Below are 8,550 nucleotides of genomic sequence, written 5' to 3' on the forward strand. Positions count from 1 at the left end.
TGCTGGGATGTCATTAGACAGTTCACATCTGATTTGGCTAAGTTACAACGTGGGGAATTGGACTTAGAGTAATCAGAATGATCACAGACGCGTGTGGAATGATTTAAAGGGGTAAATCATCATGTAAGCACTCTTAGAAGGTCTGGAAGGTTTGTGATGATCTAGATCTTCAGGTAATGTTTGCCAAGGCATGGCTGAAGCTGCTGAGCACTGCTGAGCACGGCTGAGCATGTAAACAAGTGGGCTGAAAAATGTAAACAGTAAACAAAGGCGGAGCGAGGCTGGAGAATGTACTGGGTTATATAAAGGGGGCTTTTGAATGTCTCTGGATTAATACAAGTGTGTTATCCCACAAGTTACTGCACCCAGAAGTCTTACTAGCGGCCACAGGCATTACTAGGCCTTTCAGAAGTGATTTCTACACAGGAAATCAGTGTTCCAAGCGCTAAGTTTCAATAGGTTATGAGCCCTGATAGCTGTCACTGATATTTTCCTGCTTCAAATCTCTTTTCTGACAGCCACACCATCTTCCTGACGGACCTATCTTCTTCCCAACCTCATATTTGGACCACCTACCATACCAGGATGATTTCACCTCTTCCCCAACAACAAATCCACTCACCAAATCAGCTCAGACATGTCAAACACGGACTTGGACACCAAACTCACGATGGAAAAGTTCAATGGCGTGAACTACCACCTCTGGAAGTTCAAAATGACGATGTTGCTGAAGGAAAAGGGGCTGTGGGGTGTGATTGAGGGGGATGAGAGCATGGAGGGAACCTCTGAGAAGGATTGGAGGAGAAGGGATGAGTGGGCAATGGCTGTAATTACTCTGTCACTGAGTGATGCCCAACTCATGCATGTACAGACCGCTGTAACTGCAAAGGAGGCCTGGTTAAAGCTCAGTGACATCCACCAAAGGAAGGGAATTGCCAGTAGGCTCTATCTAAGGAGGAAATTTCTCACTCTGAAGATGGAAGATGGCACTGGGGGCATGCTGGGACACATAAACATGGTCAGGACAATGGGTCAGCAGTTGGAGGCCATTGGGGCGCCAGTCAGTGAAGAAGACCAAGTCATCACCCTACTCTACAGCCTACCAGAGAGTTATGAACAGCTGGTGGTGTCTTTGGAGGCCAGGAGTGATTCTCTGATGCTGGAATTCCTCACATCATGGCTTTTGCATGAAGAAACACGCAGGAAGGAAGCTGGGGGTGAAGGAGATAGCAAAGGGAAGGCCTTTTTCAGCAGGGATGGCGGGCAGAAGGTTGGCAAGCATGGTGGGACCAAGAAGATAGCAGGGAAGTGCTTCTATTGCAACAAGAAGGGTCACTTCAAGAAGGACTGCAGGAAGTTTCTGGCGGACACTAAACAACAAGCCAATCAAGCCAGCACCAGTCAGGCAACTCAGAATGAGTTCCTATTCTTTGCTCAGTCAGGAGATGACACCAAAACCTCTCAGGGAGCAGTCTGGTGGATTGTGGACTCGGGTGCCTCACAGCACATGTCACATAGGAAGGATTGGATGACCAATTACACGGAGATGTCACCAATTCAAGTCCATCTGGCGGACAACAGAACAGTTCAGGCAATAGGGAAGGGCCAGATCACACTTGAGACAGGCAGAAACCGATTCTGTACCCTCAGAGATGTGTGGTTTGTTCCCAAGCTTGAAAAGAACTTGTTTTCAGTAAGAAGAGCCACTGAAAATGGTGCCAAAGTTGAGTTTGGCAGCAAGGGATGCTGTATCAAGACTTCAGATGGCCAGGAAGCAATCCAGGGAACTCTAGGGGGCGGTCTATACATGTTTCATGCAAGAGAACATGCAAACATAGCCTCTGGAATGAGTTTGGACCTCTGGCATCGCAGGTTAGGACACCTGAATGTCAACAGCATCAAAATCTTGGCTAGGAACCAGCTGGGAAGCGGTCTGGAGGTCAAGAATCACACAGAAACATCACCATGTGAAGCCTGTGCCATTGGAAAGATCACCAGGCATCCCTTTCCAAAGGGAGAAGCAGCTAGAGTGGCTCTATTGCTGGGGGTGGTTTGTTGAGATTCAGGCTTAAACCACGCTGTATGATCTATAAATCATGTGAGATCATGCTGGGATGTCATTAGACAGTTCACATCTGATCTGGCTAAGTTACAACGTGGGGAATTGGACTTAGAGTAATCAGAATGATCACAGACGCGTGTGGAATGATTTAAAGGGGTAAATCATAATGTAAGCACTCTTAGAAGGTCTGGAAGGTTTGTGATGATCTAGATCTTCAGGTAATGTTTGCCAAGGCATGGCTGAAGCTGCTGAGCACTGCTGAGCACGGCTGAGCATGTAAACAAGTGGGCTGAAGCATGTAAACAGTAAACAAAGGCGGAGGGAGGCTGGAGAATGTACTGGGTTATATAAAGGGGACTTTTGAACGTCTCTGGATTAATACAAGCGTGTTATCCCACAAGTTACTGCACCCAGAAGTCTTACTAGCGGCCACAGGCATTACTAGGCCTTTCAGAAGTGATTTCCACACGGGAAATCAGTGTTCCAAGCGCTAAGTTTCAATAGGTTATGAGCCCTGATAGCTATCACTGATATTTTCCTGCTTCAAATCTCTTTTCTGACGGCCACACCATCTTCCTGACGGACCTATCCTCTTCCCAACCTCATATTTGGACCACCTACCATACCAGGACGATTTCACCTCTTCTCAACAACAAATCCACTCACCAAATCAGCTCAGACATGTCAAACACGGACTTGGACACCAAACTCACAATGGAAAAGTTCAATGGCATGAACTACCACCTCTGGAAGTTCAAAATGACGATGTTGCTGAAGGAAAAGGGGCTGTGGGGTGTGATTGAGGGGGATGAGAGCATGGAGGGAACCTCTGAGAAGGATTGGAGGAGAAGGGATGAGCGGGCAATGGCAGTAATTGCTCTGTCACTGAGTGATGCCCAACTCATGCATGTACAGACCGCTGTAACTGCATAAGGAGGCCTGGTTAAAGCTCAGTGACATCCACCAAAGGAAGGGAATTGCCAGTAGGCTCTATCTAAGGAGGAAATTCCTCACTCTGAAGATGGAAGACGGCGCTGGGGGCATGTTGGGACACATAAACACAGTCAGGACAATGGCTCAGCAGTTGGAGGCCATTGGGGCGCCAGTCAGTGAAGAAGACCAAGTCATCACCCTACTCTACAGCCTACCAGAGAGTTATGAACAGCTGGTGGTGTCTTTGGAGGCCAGGAGTGATTCTCTGACACTGGAATTCCTCACATCACGGCTTTTGCATGAAGAAACACGCAGGAAGGAAGCTGGGGGTGAAGGAGATAGCAAAGGGAAGGCCTTTTTCAGCAGGGATGGCGGGCAGAAGGTTGGCAAGCATGGTGGGACCAAGAAGATAGCAGGGAAGTGCTTCTATTGCAACAAGAAGGGTCACTTCAAGAAGGACTGCAGGAAGTTTCTGGCGGACACCAAACAACAAGCCAATCAAGCCAGCACCAGTCAGGCAACTCATAATGAATTCCTATTCTTTGCTCAGTTGGGAGATGACACCAAAACCTCTCAGGGAGCAGTCTGGTGGATTGTGGACTCGGGTGCCTCACAGCACATGTCACATAGGAAGGATTGGATGACCAATTACATGGAGATGTCACCAATTCAAGTCCATCTGGCGGACAACAGAACAGTTCAGGCGATAGGGAAGGGCCAGATCACACTTGAGACAGGCAGAAACCGATTCTGTACCCTCAGAGATGTGTGGTTTGTTCCCAAGCTTGAAAAGAACTTGTTTTCAGTAAGAAGAGCCACTGAAAATGGTGCCAAAGTTGAGTTTGGCAGCAAGGGATGCTGTATCAAGACTTCAGATGGCCAGGAAGCAATCCAGGGAACTCTAGGGGGCGGTCTATACATGTTTCATGCAAGAGAACATGCAAACATAGCCTCTGGAATGAGTTTGGACCTCTGGCATCGCAGGTTAGGACACCTGAATGTCAACAGCATCAAAATCTTGGCTAGGAACCAGCTGGGAAGCGGTCTGGAGGTCAAGAATCACACAGAAACATCACCATGTGAAGCCTGTGCCATTGGAAAGATCACCAGGCGTCCCTTTCCAAAGGGAGAAGCAGCTAGAGCGGCTCTACTGCTGGGGGTGGTTCACAGTGATGTGTGTGGGCCCATGAAGACACCAAGCCATGGTGGGGCAAAGTACTTTGTCACATTCATTGATGACAAGTCAAGGATGACGGCAGTTTATCTTCTGAAGGAGAAGAGTGAGGTTCTCAGCAAATTCAAGGAGTTTGAGGCCTGGGCAACCAACTTCACGGGGCAGAAGATCAAAACTCTCAGATCAGACAATGGGGGAGAGTATGTGGGTGAAGAATTCAAGAAATTCTGCAAACAGAAGGGAATTCAGCAGCAATTCAGCACTCCCTACACACCAGAGCAGAATGGTGTTGCTGAGAGGATGAACAGGACGCTGGTGGAAATGGGAAGGTGCATGCTGCACCACAGTGGACTCAGCTACAAGTTCTGGGGCGAGGCAATCATGACAGCGGCCTATCTCAGGAACAGGAGCCCCACTGCAGCACTCAGCAACCAATCAACACCATTTCAAGATTTTACAGGCGGTAAACCAGATCTCCAGCACCTCAGAGTGTTTGGCTGCGTGGCCTACACTCATATTCCAAAGGAAAAGCGGTCAAAACTTGATGAGAAGGCCAAGAAAGCAGTCATGGTCGGCTACAGCACTCAGAGTAAGGCCTACAGACTGTGGGTACCTGAAATGAACCAAGTTGTCATGTCAAGGGACGTCATCTTTGATGAAAACTTGATGTGGAGCACTCAGCAGCGACTGCAGAGTGTACCACAGCAAGACCAAGAGCTACAGATGCCTCTGGGAGGGGAGCCTTCATTCTTGGACAACCAAGAAGGGCTAGGGACGGTTGAAGAGACTCAGAGACCATCCAGCATCACTCCAGACAACTCTTCAGCATCAGAAGATGATGGGGACGACTTCCAGGATGCTGAGGAAGTGCCAGAACTCAGCAGGAAGAGTGCCAGATTTCACAAACCACCGGGAGAGTGGTGGATTGCAAAGCCAACTCAGTCAAATCTGGCTTTTGCCTTCACCATTGGGGAAGTTCCACAGGAAGAACCCAGCACTCTGGCTGAAGCTAGGACCAGACATGATGCCAAACAGTGGGAGGTAGCTGTCAAAGCAGAATATGACTCTCTGATGGAGAATCAGACATGGGACTTAGTCAAACTACCACCAGGAAGATCCACAGTTGGCTGCAAGTGGGTTTTCAAGCTGAAACTCAAGTCAGATGGCTCTGTAGAGCGCTACAAGGCCAGACTGGTAGCCAAAGGATACTCCCAAGTTGAAGGACTGGACTACAAGGAGACATTTGCCCCAGTAGTCAAGTTTGCAACCATCAGGATGGTCCTGACACTAGCAGCCATGAAGGACATGGAGATTCAGCAAATGGATGTCAAAACAGCATTCTTGAATGGGACCATTGAGGAGGACATCTACATGGACCAACCAGAAGGCTTCACCATGGCAAATGGGCTTGTCTGCAAGCTGAAGAAGAGTTTGTACGGGCTAAAGCAAGCTCCAAGAGCCTGGAACAAAGTCATTGATGGGCAACTCAAAGAACTTGGCTTTGAAAGGTGTGAATCAGACCACGGGCTGTACATCAACAAGAAGATGGGCATCCACCTTATCCTATATGTGGATGACCTTATTCTGGCATCAAAGGACGACCAGGAGTTGTTAAAACTCAAAGAAGAACTCAAGAAGCGGTTCAAGATGGCTGATATGGGCCAGTTAGAGCATTTTCTCGGCATTCAAGTGGTCAGGGACAGAGCCAACAGGTCAATCTGGCTCTCCCAACAGCGGTACCTCAGTCAAACATTGCAGAAATTCAATATGAGTAACAGCAAACCAGTTGCCACACCACTAGAGAATGGCCAGAAGCTCACCAAGGCCATGTCACCACAAACTGAGGCAGAACAGCAAGAAATGAATGGGGTTCCTTTCAGAAGTGCTGTTGGAAGTCTCATTTATGCAATGCTGGGCACCAGACCAGACATAGCAGCGGCAGTTGGATCAGTCAGCCAGTACCTTTCCAACCCCGCACATCAGCACTGGATAGCAGTCAAACGGATCATGTGGTACCTGAATGGCACCACAGACCTAGGACTTCAACTGGGTGGCATTCAGAGCAAGTGGGAGCTATCTGCATACTCTGATGCAGATTGGGGCGGTGATTTGGACTTCAGGAAGTCTACCACTGGCTTCTTAGTCAAGATTGGCAGCAGCACAGTCAGCTGGCAAAGCAAGAGGCAACCTACAGTCACTCTATCATCAACAGAGTCAGAGTACATGGCTCTTTGTCAAGCTACCAAGGAAGTTATCTGGTTCAGAACACTTCTAGGCGAGCTAGGACATCAGCAAAGTGGTCCTACAACATTGTATGGTGACAATCAGGGCGCCATAGCACTTGCCAACAACCCAACACATCATGCAAGGACCAAACATATTGATGTGCAGCACCACTTCATCAGACAAGCAGTAGAAGACAAGAAAATCAGCCTCAAGTACTGTCAGACAGAAGAAATGATGGCTGACATTCTCACCAAGGCTCTACCCAAGACAAAGCACCTTAAACTTTGTGGTAAAATGGGTCTCTGTCGGAAATCAGATGATTCACTGAGTGGGAGTGTTGAGATTCAGGCTTAAACCACGCTGTATGATCTATAAATCATGTGAGATCATGCTTAGGACTTCAACTGGGTGGCATTCAGAGCAAGTGGGAGCTATCTGCATACTCTGATGCAGATTGGGGCGGTGATTTGGACTTCAGGAAGTCTACCACTGGCTTCTTAGTCAAGATTGGCAGCAGCACAGTCAGCTGGCAAAGCAAGAGGCAACCTACAGTCGCTCTATCATCAACAGAGTCAGAGTACATGGCTCTTTGTCAAGCTACCAAGGAAGTTATCTGGTTCAGAACACTTCTAGGCGAGCTAGGACATCAGCAAAGTGGTCCTACAACATTGTATGGTGACAATCAGGGCGCCATAGCACTTGCCAACAACCCAACACATCATGCAAGGACCAAACATATTGATGTGCAGCACCACTTCATCAGACAAGCAGTAGAAGACAAGAAAATCAGCCTCAAGTACTGTCAGACAGAAGAAATGATGGCTGACATTCTCACCAAGGCTCTACCCAAGACAAAGCACCTTAAACTTTGTGGTGAAATGGGTCTCTGTCGGAAATCAGATGATTCACTGAGTGGGAGTGTTGAGATTCAGGCTTAAACCACGCTGTATGATCTATAAATCATGTGAGATCATGCTGGGATGTCATTAGACAGTTCACATCTGATTTGGCTAAGTTGCAACGTGGGGAATTGGACTTAGAGTAATCAGAATGATCACAGACGCGTGTGGGAATGATTTAAAGGGGTAAATCATCATGTAAGCACTCTTAGAAGGTCTGGAAGGTTTGTGATGATCTAGATCTTCAGGTAATGTTTGCCAAGGCATGGCTGAAGCTGCTGAGCACTGCTGAGCACGGCTGAGCATGTAAACAAGTGGGCTGAAGCATGTAAACAGTAAACAAAGGTGGAGGGAGGCTGGAGAATGTACTGGGTTATATAAAGGGGACTTTTGAACATCTCTGGATTAATACAAGCGTGTTATCCCACAAGTTACTGCACCCAGAAGTCTTACTAGCGGCCACAGGCATTACTAGGTCTTTCAGAAGTGATTTCTACACGGGAAATCAGTGTTCCAAGCGCTAAGTTTCAATAGGCAGAAGGTTGGCAAGCATGGTGGGACCAAGAAGATAGCAGGGAAGTGCTTCTATTGCAACAAGAAAGGTCACTTCAAGAAGGACTGCAGGAAGTTTCTGGCGGACACCAAACAACAAGCCAATCAAGCCAGCACCAGTCAGGCAACTCAGAATGAATTCCTATTCTTTGCTCAGTTGGGAGATGACACCAAAACCTCTCAGGGAGCAGTCTGGTGGATTGTGGACTCGGGTGCCTCACAGCACATGTCACATAGGAAGGATTGGATGACCAATTACACGGAGATGTCACCAATTCAAGTCCATCTGGCGGACAACAGAACAGTTCAGGCAATAGGGAAGGGCCAGATCACACTTGAGACAGGCAGAAACCGATTCTGTACCCTCAGAGACGTGTGGTTTGTTCCCAAGCTTGAAAAGAACTTGTTTTCAGTAAGAAGAGCCACTGAAAATGGTGCCAAAGTTGAGTTTGGCAGCAAGGGATGCTGTATCAAGACTTCAGATGGCCAGGAAGCAATCCAGGGAACTCTAGGGGGCGGTCTATACATGTTTCATGCAAGAGAACATGCAAACATAGCCTCTGGAATGAGTTTGGACCTCTGGCATCGCAGGTTAGGACACCTGAATGTCAACAGCATCAAAATCTTGGCTAGGAACCAGCTGGGAAGCGGTCTGGAGGTCAAGAATCACACAGAAACATCACCATGTGAAGCCTGTGCCATTG

The sequence above is a fragment of the Spizellomyces punctatus genome (assembly GCF_000182565.1).
Source record: "Spizellomyces punctatus DAOM BR117 chromosome Unknown supercont1.23, whole genome shotgun sequence".
Lineage (NCBI taxonomy): Eukaryota > Fungi > Chytridiomycota > Chytridiomycetes > Spizellomycetales > Spizellomycetaceae > Spizellomyces > Spizellomyces punctatus.